This window comes from Hylaeus volcanicus, chromosome 3, assembly GCF_026283585.1.
Source record: "Hylaeus volcanicus isolate JK05 chromosome 3, UHH_iyHylVolc1.0_haploid, whole genome shotgun sequence".
NCBI classification, from domain to species: Eukaryota; Metazoa; Arthropoda; class Insecta; order Hymenoptera; family Colletidae; genus Hylaeus; species Hylaeus volcanicus.
This window is the reverse complement of record NC_071978.1, coordinates 23,912,003-23,928,019: the sequence shown is the minus strand read 5'-3', so window position 1 is coordinate 23,928,019 and position 16,017 is coordinate 23,912,003. Positions and strand designations below refer to the sequence as shown.

The window sequence follows — 16,017 nt, the reverse complement described above, 5'->3', positions numbered from 1 at the left end:
AACTTGAATAATAAATGGAAAACAGTGAACAATTTGTTCATTTTTGAAAAGAACGAAACACATTATTATAGTTATTTTCTAATTATCAATGTGTCGATGGATATAAATGATTCATATAATTTTCATGAAAATCTGTTAAGCAATTGGGAATCGGCCAAGCCTCATTGGACTTCGCCATCTGTGTGACGTCACAAGAGGTGCAGGTACGCGGGAAAGTGACATGTCAAGACGCGCGTCAGATCGGTTGCTTGTAAAATGTAGAAAAAGTACAGTGAAACCTCTCGTTCGTCGTATTATGTTACACACTATTGCTATAGTGAACGCGTTCGAGTTCGCCCGTTATCGCGATGCGTCGGAACGATCGCGTAAACACAATTTTCGGACCCCTCGTAGCGAACGCGTTCGTAAAAAAAAAAAGTCGTGCGAAGGACGAGTTCGTCGAACGATGTTAATCGCTCTCGGTGTTCGCGCGGATCGTTTAACGTCGTCTAATTTGCCGTCGCTGGAATACTTGTTGGAGTGCGCAACATCGTAATTTATCGACGTCGAAGTTTCGATCTGCCTGTTGATCGTGGGTGCCACCGGCGTTCTTGTCGAGTAAGTGAATTTCTTATACGTTGGCCGTAGTCAAAGCGTACGCCATGACAGAAAGCGCAGCCAGCAAACTTCGGCTCGATTCATCCTGGCAAAGGTCAGGGGTTTTAATATCCTGTGCTTGGACACCCACGTGGCAGCGATAATTCGAATTAATAAGCGCAAATTGGCGAGCCGTCGCTAATACAAGCATATTTCGGGGCCAACTCGCTGCTAAGCGCACGAATATTTTAACCTCGACGAAATGGATTCTCGGAACGTATCGAAACGACCGATCGTGACGGACAGCTTCCGCGGTCCTCGGAATTGCGCGTTCAGAATTTAATATACTCGCGGGTCGGCCATGTTAGAATCAAATACGTTACCCGTCAATTCGAATCTGAAATTACATTCCGCGATACGTGATTACGTCGATACGTGGATTACGTTACGGTGCTTAAACTTATAAATTTTCCGTCGCGATATTTAGCTTATTCATTTTTTTTCTGTTTCTGTTGTAGGTATGCAAGGTGAATTCAATGCAAAGTATTAGGTTGTCCGGAAAGTTCATGCCTATTTTTAAGAAAAATTTAAAGGCATATTTGAATTTTGATGTATTAGGTTGCCCAGAAACTTCGTGCCAATTTTTAAGAAAACTTCAGAGGGACATTTGAATTGTAATATATTTATTTATATTTATTGTTATATTATGTATAAATTTATATTTATTGTTATATTATGTATAAATTTATATTATGTATAAATATTGTATATATTTATTTATATGTATATTTTGTATATTGAATTACATAGGTACTATTTTGTTCCACAACCTTTCCACCTTTTAAGGGATGTACATATATATGTTATTTGTTTTCAGCAATGTCGACATATTCAGACCTGCACCACCTATCAAAAATCGGCATGGACTTTCCGGACAACCCAATATAACCGCTTTTGTTAATCGTCAGTGATAGTGGTACAGTCGAGTAAATATTTAATTAATAGAAGATACATATAACAGTAAAAAGAATGAAATAATGGATTAATTATCCGAGCTGCACGTTTCGAAGCAAAACGCATTTTCGTCGTTAATCGGTACAGTTCGCTCTTGGCGAGTGGCAATATTTTAAACAACGGATTCTTTAATTGTTTGGAACTTGCCACGGTATATTGCGTTTCATTGTGCGCCTATGAAAAAGACCGCGTCGCGAGGCTTGGGTCGAAATTAATGTTTGCCGTTTTTCTCGTGCAATTTTCCGTTCAACGCCGTTCGAACTTCTATTTTTTGGAAACCGTGGGGGGAGGGCGAAGGGCCGAGGGGAAGGCACGCGTGCAGGAAAGTGGCGCGCTCTGGCATTCGACAAGGTGCAACTAAACTAGACGAATATGTTACGAGTTACGACACAATCAGAGAATATAGAGGCAACATTTATGAAATATTTTTCCGTAAAATTGATTTCTCTACTAGGTTTACTAAAAACTTTTTAAAATTAACGAACATAGGTATGTTAGAGAAATCAAATAATACGAACTCCATTAAATCTAATTTGGATTCAATTGAATTTAATTGGATCGTTTAACATTTTTTTGTGAAACGTACTAGATTCTCTTCCTCGAAAATTGTTAACAATTAATGAATTTAGGCATGTTAGAGAAACGAAATAATACGAGTTAGATAAAATTTAATCTAGACACGAGAATATAAAACTTATTTCTCCTTTCAAACGGCGAAATAGAATAGATATTTATAGACATTTTTCATACTTATCAGGTCACGAAATTGATGACATTTCCCTTTTCACTCGCAATAAAATTCGAACGATTGGAGAATAGTTATTCCTGGCAGGGATGCAAGTGCTTCCTTGCAACCCTTTTCCCTCTCCCGTGGGTGCGTCACTGTCACAGGAACGACGAAAAAAATAACAGAGGAAACGGTCGGTCGTACGTACACGGACGGGAGATGCCTCCACACTTTCGTATCCCATTGCCGGGCCCGTGCGCAAATGACACTCATTTGTACTGATAGGGATCGTTGGTAGTCTTGCAAAAAGCCGCGAGGCTTAACGACCGAGATGCGCCTATACGATATCTCGTCATAGATCCGTCAACGATATCGTGGCATGGCTCAACAATGCGCCAGCCGGAATTAAAAATGTATTATGCAACGTGTCGTTCGACTCGCGTCCCGTTTAATTCGAATCGTTCGGTTCGATGGAACGCGAAACTGGGAAATGGCTCGCGTTCGCGCACTGAATCTGAGCATTTCTCAGAATTTTTTAAATGAATCAAAAGTAGCCTTGCAACAGTCGATTAGGGGGGACAGTTTTTCATAATTTCGAGAATATTGGGACATACGATGTAATAGCATATCGTGTAATGTTAAATACTGGATGATTTTTTAATGTAAACACGTGGGGTAGTTGGGACTTTTTGAAGGTATAGGAGAAACAGAGTAGGAGGAAGATTGAAATGGGTATTAGGAATGGCTTGCTACGATTACGATCAGCGTTATTAATTTGATTATGTTTGGTACTAATAGAATACATGTAGAAAATACGTATAAGAAAAATTAGATCCTGATTGATAGATACTCCTGAAGATAGATTTTTATAGAAGATGTGATGATATAGACTAATATATGTACTATATCTACTAGTACGAATTCCAGTAAAACGAACCATGGATATTGTTTATATATACATCCTCTCTCGCATGATATCAAAAACGAAATGTACGCATTGCGATCTATCAGCGTCACTTAGCGCCTCGGCGATTTATCTATGATCGCAACCCAATATACAGCGAAACAGATATAAAAGAAACACGCGTAACGTGCGCGCACCTTTTAACTAAAATAAGCAAAACGTACGTTAAACGATACGTCCATATCTACGCGTAAACGTTCCCCATCTAACGATAATCCTCCCTACATTTGGAAGGAACTTAAATTTCCGTGACTCGCGTAATCAACGTGATCTGGAAGCAAATGATTAACCGTGGAAATCGTAAGCCGGGCGTAGGATTTTCCTTCAGATGAGCACGGGCATCGAGCGATTTGTCCGTTCGCGCGGCCAGATCCGATAATGCAAACCGAAGACGATAATTAGAGGATAATTCGAATTGCGTAGAATGCGAGCCACGTTCATTATACGTTCATCGATATCGCGCCGCTCACCTCGCCGTGTTACTCGATTTATCGCTGACGGACGTTTAGACGGATGCGCTGCGCGCGTTGGCGCGCATGATGCATAATGCACCGTGCTTACCGCGCGGTACAATCGACTGCGGTCTTATTAGAAAAGTCACTAATTCATGGCCTGCCTAATGCACGCGCTCCACTCGCGGCAATATCGGATCATCGCGTGTTTCTGGTTAAATAAATAATGGATCGCGGAAAATATCTTTATGAATATCATGCAGCGGCCATCTTTTTGTTAGGTGTGCACACAAGTTTTGTGGGGTACGACGGATGGAAAACGAGTAGGAAATGTATCGTAATAGCGAAGGTGGGGGCAAATTGGAAATACTCGGGGCAAATGATCTCATGCATCCTTATTCTTTGAATAAACATACGAACGAGTTTTGAGAGTTACTTTTTAGATGGTGTTGGAAAATAGTATATAAGCATTTCTGAGCTTAGTGTTTTTGATATTGGCACGACTGGTCAAACTGCATCAAAATAAGTAAATGAGTAAAGTAAATCGTTCTCAGTTTCTTTCAAAATTTATAGATTTCATTTGCATACACCTAATACGTGGGTCTTTCCAAACATCAGATCAATTCATCGATGTTTCTTTCGCAGAAATCAGTCGGTTGATTTTAAATAACTTCCTCAATGTCGATTTGAAATGTTCGTACAGGGGTGTAAACGCTACTCATCGCGTTGAGAATCACAACAACTCGCGTAGCGCGTTCTCTTTGATGAAATGTAGAAACCAGAGTGGATAAAAATATCAACTATCTCGCTCGCACGGTTTAGAGGTTGCCAGAAGACTAAATATAAAGCAGTGATGGACGTCGTGTAGCTCGAACTGATGGGACCGTGTTTGTGCACACTTATATCGAGTCGATAGTCCGCGTAGTTAAACACGAGAGGAGACTTACATAACAATCTGACATTTTCGATCGTTTCGAGCTGGGAGTAAATGTTTCTAATGTTCACCTCGAGAGGGGGTGGAAATGTACATGAGAACAGATTGCTGTTTGAGAAACTCTCGTTTAGGGACAAGGTTGGCTCAAAATTAATTGAATGGTTTTGATTATTTCATATTGTGGGAGTACTAGTTTTTTCATTTAGTCGGATAGCAATTTCCTGCACCCTCTCGTTGGTCTGCCTTGTGTCGCGACAATTGTACACGTATATTATTATACATCTTATTTATACGAATAATATTCTATGCAATAGAGACCTTAGTCAATAAGAATGTAAACAAAAAATAGGTTTCTTGTTGCCCCCAAAAAACCATCATCCCTTTAACCCAAGAATCGAAACGCAGTAACAAACAAAGCTTGTCTCGACCATTCCCAAATGTAGGACTACGTTACTTTTTCACTCACAAATCTCCCCATAAATATGTCTTCATAAACGCTTAGTTTCAAGTTTAGTAGCATCGTCATTTTCCTAACAACTTCGCCTTTGTTTCTCCAACACCCTGTGCATCGGTAAACGAGACCGTCCCCAGGAAAAGGCTAGGTATCGCGAATCGAAATCAGGCCCAGTTTTCGCCGTTATAAAATCGTCGAGGTAAACGTTTCAAGCTTCACGCACACGTGAGCGGTCCGCGACTCGGAAACGCGTTGCAGTGGATGCTTTTAGCATCATTCCCGATACGGACTCGCCGCCGGCTAGACCCCGTTACCGCGATTTTCTGTCTTAGCACTCCCGTCGAACGAAAAGCTGTCGAGTCGAAGCTCGCGAGGAGGGACCGGGACGACGAGAGGGCGTAGAGAGATAGAGAGACCCGGGCGGGAATAAAAAAGAAAGAAAAAATAGAAAGGAAAGAAATGAAAAAAAGAAACCGAGAGTCAGGGAACGTCGCGGGCGCGGCAGGAGTTGAAAAATGTCAGCCGGCAAATTGGAATGGGGAGGGGGTTGAGTACGGCAGCCCCGACGTCAAATAAACATGCCAGGACGAGCAATTTCGAATATTAGAAGGTCCCGCAGGGTAGGTGCATCCTGTGTCAGGGCGCGTGAGCTACGGTGATGATGTTTGACCGCAGGACGCATCAGGGACTCCACTTGCATGGCCGATGCAATTGCAAATGCCGACCGCAAGGTAAATGGGCACTGGCTGGCGGGAATTAAGGATTCTTGATGGGGAAACCGTGAGCGGTCGAGGAACGTTCGACGGGCGCTCGAAACGCAATAGCCGAATCCAACGGATTTTCCACGCGGTTTTCTGAAACGAATGCGAGCGTGCGTTTAGGAGATGTTACGAGACGCGCTGACGAAATCGTTGCTCTTGCGGTTTTCGCGGTGGTTGGTTCGAGCGTCTTCGAGGTACGCGCCGGCGAATGTTCCGCTTTTAACGATGCGCGCTAATAACCGAGCGTTGTGTAACAGGAGACTCGCGGGGACGCGGTCGGATCGTAAAACGAGAGGAATTACAAACCGTGTTTCTTGGCGACAACCGCTACGGCGAGGTGCAATGTATTAATCTCTGTGATTACGCACGAATTTGTCTCGTAGTGAATAAATCGAGAAAATTCTAAAGAAGTCAGTTGGAATCAATTGCTAACCAAAGTCTCTGCACTGGATTCATCCCCACAATCAACGTAATTCTAACTTAAATTATCGATTCTATCTTTTTTGTTCTATTATAACTTCTTCCAGGTAGTAAACGATACTCTGTATGGACAGCTATATGCAAATATTAGTAGCATCTTTCCAGAAAGTTCGTGCGAATTTTTAGGGAAATATTGAGAAGCACATTTGGACATTTTTGGAAAAATTCAAAGGCACAACCTTTCCAACTTTTAAGGAATGTATAATTAGATGTTAGTTGTCGCCAACCATTCCGATATATTCAGACCTGTACCACCTACCAAAAATCGACATGAACTTTCCAGACAACCCAGTATATTTAGAGAAAATCGAACCAACTGAGTTAGCATATAATAATAATAATAATAATAATACAGTGCTCTACGTATTCTTTTTATTAATAACACCATTGATAAACATATAAAGGTCGTTCCTAAAGAGTAGTACAATGGTAGGTATGAATAAAGGTATTTAGACAGAGTAGATGCAAGATCGTCACGTCGCGAGACTAATTGTCCATTCGTCCAAAAGATAGTATGAAATATTTCGGTCACGCAACGTCGGGAGCGTCGAAACAAAGCTCTCGTCTTCTCGATAATTTGTCGACGGGTCGAGGGAAAAGGCGAAAATCTTGGCCGGGGTGCAATTTAAATAATCTTTAGACGTCGAGCCGCGTAAGGGTAGCGCGGCACCCTGTAATCTCGGCCACGTGCAATACCGACAGCCGAGGGGACAAAAATCGCCAGGATGAACACGATCGAGCGAAACAGTCGATGTCGATAGCAGTCGACGAGCGAGACGATAAGTATCTAATGCAGCAATGCGCTCCGAGCTTGTAATAACGTTATACAATCAGCCAATGTAATGCACGAGCACGACGTGACAAATTTATTTCCTCTTAAAAATAACGAGAGGTAGGAAATTAGTCGTTATACATACTTGGTAATCGAGGGGACATTAATCAAACGATTTTTTCATCTCGAGGTTTCAGTGGAAGTTCGTTCCTTAGAAACGATAGACGTTATTTAAACGTCGAATCGATGTTTGCTTCTTTTCCTCGCAATGTATCGATTTAGATTGCATAGGGGAGTCGTAGCTTTGTAGTTAAGAGAAAAAATCTTTAAGCTGCATCATTTAGCTCTCTTATATAGTCGATGTTGACTTAGTATCATTATTTCCGCTTCCGTTATTGAGAAATTGAATTTGTGTTTGTTTATTTTGTCTGCAATGTATCGATATCGATTGCATAGGAGAACCATAGCTTCTTAGTCAAGAAAACAATCTTTAAGCTGTATTATTTATCCCTTTTCGTATACAGTCGACGTCAATTTAGTTTCACATCAGGACAACAAATTTTTCGATCGACTTATTTGCAAGTAGCCGACACGGATACATGACCAACGCTGGGCTCTTTCGCGCGCGAATCTCGAACGGCTCGGATAAAATCGAGCAGCGAGCCTCGCTTGCAAGTGCAATTCCGCCGAATCTAATTTGCATACGATCGAACGCGGAACCCACTTAAGCACGAAGTTCCTCCGTGAAAAGTTCGCGTGGGAGGGGAAAAAAGTTTCCGACGATGGCTGCGTTTCGCGTTCGGTGAATTAGGTGTCGGTATGATGCGGTCTTTCTGCCGTTTGAATTACTTAATTCCCGCCGTTTTTCAGATACGTATCCGATATCGTTCATAGCTGTCGTCACGCACAGGTTGTCACGGGAAAAGAGCCAGGAAATTCAGGAATACCCAAAGAATGGACAAGAAGCGGGGGACAATTTCATTGGACATTGGAATTTAATTGTAAGTAAGTACTTTTTATAATTTATCTCTTCACTGGAATATTTTATTTTAGAGTGTTATAGAGTGTTACTCTTTCATAAATTTTGCTTGCGAATACTCTCGATAATAGTTTTCCGTAAACCTCGCACATTTATATTTATATATGTACCTACTTCTACATGAATTTTTTTTACGAATATTCTCGGTAATAACTTTCCCTAAACCTCGCACATGCATTTATACATACCTACTTTTGTTCCACGAGTCGATCAATTTATCAAAGTAATGTGTGAACCCTGGCGGTCTCGATTTTTCAAATTCTATTTACCAAAAAAAGGTGCAAAGTTATTAAAAAAGGACCCCATCGAATTACGTCACATTGACACGCATCGAAATGTGTCACCTCTTTCACGCGGCGAGATGCTAAATTGCCAATTACGGAGTTTAATTAAGCATATTACGCAAAGTGACGGGAAACCGCAAAAGGAAAAGAATCGTGTAACAAAAAAAAAAAAAAATCCCTCGGTGGGATACCAACCCTGGCCTCCCCGAGTTGTGCTCTGGGGCGCAACCGCCTCGTCTATTGTTACGGATGAAAATGACTTCCATTCTGGTAAAGTGACGCTAATAATTCGAAATTTTGAATATTTAAAGCCATTTTTCGCTACAACGGCCCCGGCGGCTGACAGCTAATATTCTACGGTTTGTTTACACTCATCGTCGACTACATTTTGCTTCCAGATGACGACCACATAATCACGCTTTTCGGAGATTTGAATCACGTGAATGAGAATTACCTGTGTTACCTGAAGTTGCTCGATATTTTCATCAATTTATAGCTTTCGTGCACTTTAACTTTCTGCATCGTGCTTCATGTGTTAACTTTATTTTTCTTTTTTGTGATGCTTGAGTCACTGGCGTAGCTTGTACGTATCAGTAATTAATTCAACATTTACATACATCGACGTCTAAGAGATACGGTCGAAGACGTCCTGAGCTCCGACTTAAACACAAGATACATAACTCTGCTTAATTGAACACGTGTTCCATCTTCGTAACCACGCGCAGCACCGAATTATTGCTCCATTCCTAGGACCTTTCGGTATCCAACGATCGACGCAACGGCTCCGTTATGGGTAAAGTCGATTTAACGCTGCCTCTGAGAATCGTCCGGCGAGATATTCGTAACACCCTATTCTCCTTCGACTAGATTTCATCGACGCGCGGACAATACTTCTTACGGAAGAGTCCGCTCCGTGATTCGTTTAAATTATAACGCCTAACATTGTCGGGGCGAGCAAGCAAACACGAGGGCGCCGGGATCATCCCGATAGTATCGATAAATTCAAAGAAGGAGAGGGTCCATCCAGCGTTCGAAATGCCAGATCCATTTCGCGCCAGCTCGATCTTCCCGTAGGGGCAACGATGCCCCGAGGATGTTGCTTACACGATTCGAGGGGAAGTGTCGCTACCTTTCTCTCTCGGTCCGTGGACGAACGGATTGCTCGTCGTTTCCATCGTGAAACGGGAAGTGGAAGGGGAGGTGGGGGCCCAGAGAGAAGGGGGCATGTAACGCGCCGACGACGTCTCGACGATGACTGGTGCATCCTGGGGCCGAGACGCGAACGAGAGACGCGTGATTCTCAGAAAAGGCCAGGTCTGCCCGTCCGATAGAGTCATCACGTGTCGGCGCTAGGATAGTGCTTTTATTGTAACATATCGAACGTGGATACCAGTTGGGGGCCACGCTCGCAGGAGAGAGGGTCCTCGGGCACGTTCTTTCAGGCCAGCAGCCACGAGGAGAAACGAATTGCGGGGCTAGTTGTCCTGTATCCCAGCGGGACGTCTGAATGCACGGTGTATGATTGATCTGACACGTAGTCGGGGCACCGTGCCCTCGTCGTACGTACCTGGTACTTCGGACTCCACCAATCCCCTGGATCCTCTTTGTTCTCGCGCGACTCAGATAGCGCGGGGTTGGTAGATACTTGTTATTCTGCAACTTAGAATGATGCTAGATAGGGCACATATAGGAATGTTGACAATTTGTTACGTGGCGAAATCAGGAATCTGGGAACGTGAGGGTAACGTGTGCGTGATGGCGGAGAAAAGGCTTAAGTTTGCATATATGGTGGTCTCGTTTTCTTTTTTGGAAAATGTTCAACATAGGAAACGAGACAGACAAAGAGGAAAACTTCAAGCATAGGGGTTTGCACACTGCATGAGCTAAACTGTGTTTCTTATCAAATGCAAGCCTCTCTATTTTGCGTGCTTCCTTCTGATAGGGGTTGCAACAACCTAACTCCATGCTTCTTCCTCGTTTCACGACGAGAAGGTGGATGCCTTATACTCCGTGCCAACTATTAAATTCTAGACGAGTCCCAGTACTCCATAGCATCGATATCAAAATTCCGTTTCACTTTGAGTTAACGGTATCCTCGACGATCCGTAATTGCACTCGTTCTTACGAATCCCGCATCTGTCTACCATGACCCCGGTGATGAGAACGCGCGGACGCGCGAGACGTGTTAATTAGAAAAATTACGAGACGCGACACAACGCAAGCATCGGGCCTCGCGCGAGCAAAATGCATTATCGTAAGTACGAGATTGCGTGTTTCAATTATGAGAAGGTTCGCTCCGAGGTATATTGGGACTGTCTACCGTCCCTCTTTGCCGTTGTCTTTCTTGGTCCGTGCAGGGAGAATCGCTTCATCATAATCGGTCATCCGGCGTTTTTCTACAGACCGGACCCCCCGCTGTCGCTACGCCCGGATATCTTAGCATCGAAATGCCGCGCTGACAGGCAAAGAATTTGATATCGTGATTAGCTCGTTACGGTATTGTGCGTTAACGCGTTGCCACGGTACCTCTCGGGGCCCCACGATTGTTATTTCACTCGAAACACGGACAACGATGGGCTTCGAGATCGGCGATGCGGGGTAATTGATTTTGGGGATCGTGTGTGCCAATGCTGGACGAAACGCTGCGTTTTGGGATCGATGTTGCGTTTGATCGTAACATTGATTGAAGTTCTTCTGTTTCATAAGAATGATTTTGTGTAGAGGCAGTCCGGGTTGCGTTGGGTTGTGTGTGTGCGTAATACTTTGAAAGGTGTTTAAACCCCATGATTACATAGTAGAAAGAATAATGTTTCACCTTTGGAAGATGTTAGAGTTGACCCTTCACTCACGTTGGTCTGATTAAATCGTTAACAAATTCAGAGTACTTATCACTTCATCGTACATACCAATCTTCTCCATTTTAGCGACTTTCATGTTTCAGTTCTTTAGATAGAAGTCCTCATCTATACTGGAATTCTTGTAGAATCTCTAGTGCCTCCAATTCTCCCCACTGCCAAGCCAATTAATCTGCTCTCTCGACTTAATACCGTCTGCACGAGAATATCCCGAGATTGTTTCGTTTACGCGGATCTGATTATTCCCAGTTCCGCGCAATAATCTCGCGAAGACGCTGCAACCCTCTCCCTAGGAGACTTCTATTACAATACCGATAAAGGTCAGAGTTGAAGACGCGCATGGGGCTTGTTTGTAAAAAGGAGCGAGTGAAGGAGTTTCTTGGCAGGACTATCGGTTAGATCGTTTCAGAGATTCCGTGAAGTATTCGAAGGTGTTACTGGAACTCAAACTCCGCGCTCTTCTATTTGCCGTTCGAATCCCTTCTTTCGGCAGGGGTGCAGCCAGCCCGTTGCTCAACCATGGCCTCATTACCAAAGCAAATATTTTATAGTCGAGCCCTCGGTGACGACTCGAGCAGGAAGCCGAAGGAGACGAGATGGTGCCGGAATCGATGTAAAAAAAGGCCTCGGATAAAGCGCGAGTTCCTTTTTCCTGTCTTCCAATCTCTGTCCCCCTGTCGTCCCCTCCGTGACCCCTCCGTTCAGTCGGCGACGGAGCAACGGGAGGGGGAGAATAAAAAGAATCTCTCTTTTCACCGGCTCTCCCGATTTACCTTTCAACTCGCTTGTTTTATATCCACTGTCGACCCCCCTTCCCTCCGTCGTAGCCGTCGATATTCCGAGGTGAGGCGATCGGCGTTAAAAATTAGATAGGTCGCGGCCTCTCTTCCCGCCCCTCCTCCTTCTCGGCGGCGTTTCCGTGCTTCGTGAAACGAAAGATGGAAACGAGAACCGCGGGCGACGAAATGAATTCTTCTACCTTTTTTCCCTCCTCCGTGAAACGTCTGCACACGCGGGTGGGCGGACTGATACGATTACGGGAACGTAAGCTTCGAAACTTTATTCCGCGATTCGTTTGGATCGTCTTCATCTACCGCACGAGTTTGATCAAAGGGTAGACGCTGATAACTCGGCGGAGGGAGTGGTTAGGTGTTTGTTTGGAATGTATCGAGTTTTTGCGAGGGTACATAAAGAGAAGAATTATAAACCATTTGTAAGAGTAAGTTTGGTACAAGTTATAGTCGACGAAGCATTGGTTTCAGTAATTCTTGAGAACATATTAGGTCGTCCTAAAAGTTACTCTAATTAATATGTGAAACTTATTCTTAAGTGTTATAAAAAAAAAAGGTAATCTCTCTCATTTCTCAGTCACTATATCGTCCCTATATACTTTCTGTAGTATTTTTATTAAATATTGACACAGTCTGCGAACTTATGGGATGACCCAATATTTAGACACGGACGATGGCTCTCGGTGCGTTGATAAGGTATCAATTTCGTACAGATCTCGAATATAAACGTTTCCACCAGTTCGTGGCTCGTCTTTTCATAAATTCTTAATGGAGTAGCAATCTTCGTGGCTCAAAGACGATCCCCCCTTTCGTCAAAGACGTAATGCACGACGTTCGATCGTCTATTTCCATAATACGCTTAAATTGATCCTTCGGGCGACGGTGGCATTGGCGCAGTGTATCCTTTAGTATTCGATTGAATCGTCAATTTGTCTAGCATTATCCAGGACGTAAGGAAAGGGGACGGTGGGGAGGGGGGGGGTTGGGTGAACGAGCGAGGGTAGGGGCGACAGGGCAACGAAGGAGGACGGGGAGAGGCAAAGGCGGACCTAGCGTCTCCAAAGGATTTCGTGTATTTAGGATAACAAGCTGCTCCGCCCCCGAATTGGTATGCAGAGACCCACGAGTAACTCCTTTATATTGACATATCGTGGAACGTGATCCAAATACATGCGACATTATACCGAATTGCGAACAAAGCTGGCGCCGGGCGCTGCTACCGCTGCTGCAGCACCGGCGGCCTCGTCAAATTGTCCATGAATAGAAAACAAATCGTCCGTGAGGCAAATTCGTGGCCCCCCTCTCGAACGTACGAATCGATTACGAGCGTAGACCAGTTGATTTCGACGACGCCGAGCTCGCGACGCTTTCCACGTTTTCTTTATAGATGCGCGTTACGTCACGAGGAGTCGATGGGTGCTCCATTCGGAATTGACTCCTTCGGAGCATTTATCGATCATAGTTGATCGTACATAATTACCATTTTCCAGCGCAATGCTTACTTTTAAGGGATCTAATTAAACGTTTGCTTTGGATAAATCTTTGCATTTGTAATCGATTTTTTTGGAGCGCCTACCGATCATAGTTGACCATACATATTCAAAATTGAATAGCTTCTTCGATACAACACTTACTTTCAAGAGATCTATTCAGATTCTTGCTATCCAAGAGGATTTCGTAGGACTCAATAGCCATTTATCGATCGTAATTGACCACACATAGTTAAAATTGAATAGCATCATCGGTACAATACATATTTCCAAGATATCTAGTTAAATGGTTCCCGATAGATTTTGTGAGCGAGTTTTCGAGGAAGCAACTCTAGTTATCTCTATTCTAAATCAATTTCGATTTTTCGCTAGGCTCGGCCATCCACGGAAGGGGCGGATTTCGAAACGCTGAAAGTCGTAACTGATACCGATGGGTCACGAAACCGGGCTGAAAAATATAATAAGAGGATATGAAGGTCCTTTCCGCGATCGCGCCGGCCAAATAACAAAGTAACCGAAGATGGATATCCGTTTCAAATATTCACGCCCTTTTCGCGCCACGGCGTGAAATTGATGCGTTTAGGAACCCCTTTACTGGTAGGCGGACAGTTACAGCGGCATAAATATTGCCAAGAGCCCTGCTGACCACATGGCACAGATACGGCCCTGAATAATGTGCGTGGCTTCGTTAGTGTCCGCAGGGTAACCGAAAGATTTAACACATCCGAACGTTAGGTTATCGACTACTTTTCGGCGTTGGGAAAAATTGATTCAACGTACTGCGATGCGAATTAACTGTGCCAGGCATTGGCATATGTAACTGTCCACTCGAATAAAATACGGCGGTCATTTTGATAGGATCTGAAGTAGGTACTTTGTTACTTTTTTTACTTGACTGCTATATAAAATTGGTGCAAAGTTTCATGCACGCTAGCAAGCACTGGTAAACAGGACTTCGTTCTTATCTCGACTCCTCGAGGCGAGCCGTCCCAAATGTTCAGCTTCTGATTTATCGTACTGTAAAGCTTGAGAAACGTTTTTAGGTTAAATTAACAAGTATGTCTCGTCGATTTTAGGACCTTGACGGAACGACGCTTTGGAATAGTAAATTATATTTGAGTTTCTCGCGAACTTAACCGCGAAAGAGTTAAATCCAGTGAGTCAATTCGACGCACGATAATTTTTGCTATTTCTCGAGCCAGGTGCTTCAGAGTCGGTTGTCGAGGATTCGCGGGAATAGTGAATCATTACCAGTGAGATCGAGTAATCCAACGCTTTTCATAGACACTCAACGTTGCACCGACGCGGATCTCGAGGACAGTCGACGACATTTCGGTGCAACGAAAATCTATACAGCTGCGCTAGGTGCGACGAGGTGTTTACCTCGCCCATAGTTACATCACTCCCTCCTAGCTAGGAAGCGATATTTGTTCAGGCATCCCGGTAGGAAATTCAAGGCGACTAAGAGATTATTCGCGGCACCCGTTGCGTGAATATATAATAGCGCGGTGTGTTTATGTATCCAGCTATGACAGGCACTTCCGTTTCCGTCGAGCGCACTTGACTTCGTTCCGTTTCTGAACGCGTAAATGTGTTTACACCGCCTCGTCGTCTGTCATTGGTTCCTCCTGAGCAGAGGTAGGCAAAACTCTAGTCTACATAAAGTCTCGAGTAACCCATACAAGATAAACAGCTTCTCATCCACTACTCATTGAGTAAAAATTAAAACCTCAACAATAAAATGAAATAATTCACGATTGAAACAAATCAAGATAGTCTTCGATCGTTCATTATTCGACTAAAATTTGCTTTGGAGCAAATTACGCATTCGTCAGACATCTTCGATTGAGCGAAACAAACCCAATTCTCACGAATCCGTACGGTATTGGCAAACGCGGATAATCCGTCTGACGACTCAGCACTCGTGGCAGCGAGTAATTAACGTCCCGCGACGCGTCGCTGTTATTAATTCGAATTTGATTTCTGCAATTTATTATTTTCAAGCGGCTGTCCATTATAGAGCACATCATTTGTTTTTCGTTTTGCTTCTGTGGTTCGTCCTTCCGGCCATTTTCTTCACCAATTTATCAGGTGCTCCCGCGGCCGCTCGTCATTAACTTAATTAATTTTTCTTGATCGTTCCGACTCTTCAGACCGCGGAAAGCAGCGTTGGCGAAGTGTCAAATTAACGAACGCGCCCTGAAAAATGGAATACACGGACCCACGGGTGTTAATTGTTTCGTACACGAATATACCAGCGCGGGGCGAATGCCAACGGTTTGTACGCGGCTAATCGCCATCTGTTCCGCCGAGTGACTCGGCGCGTTGCAATATTGTTAATTATTCAAATTCAGGTTGTAACGGCACGCTTGGTGGAAGCTTGGCAATCTGATCGAAGCTACGTTACCTTAGTATACACGCATC

General features: G+C 43.7%; 1 long non-coding RNA gene across 1 annotated transcript in view; it reads left to right on the top strand.

Annotated features, from left to right (window-relative positions):
* Positions 1-193: 193 nt before the first annotated feature.
* The window catches only part of LOC128874264 (uncharacterized), a 45,242-nt gene continuing 29,418 nt past the window's right edge, over positions 194-16,017 (top strand). Inside the window, exons 1-2 of the long non-coding RNA XR_008456617.1 lie at positions 194-597; positions 8,005-8,139. This is a non-coding gene — a long non-coding RNA (uncharacterized LOC128874264). The remainder of the gene's footprint in view (positions 598-8,004; positions 8,140-16,017) is intronic.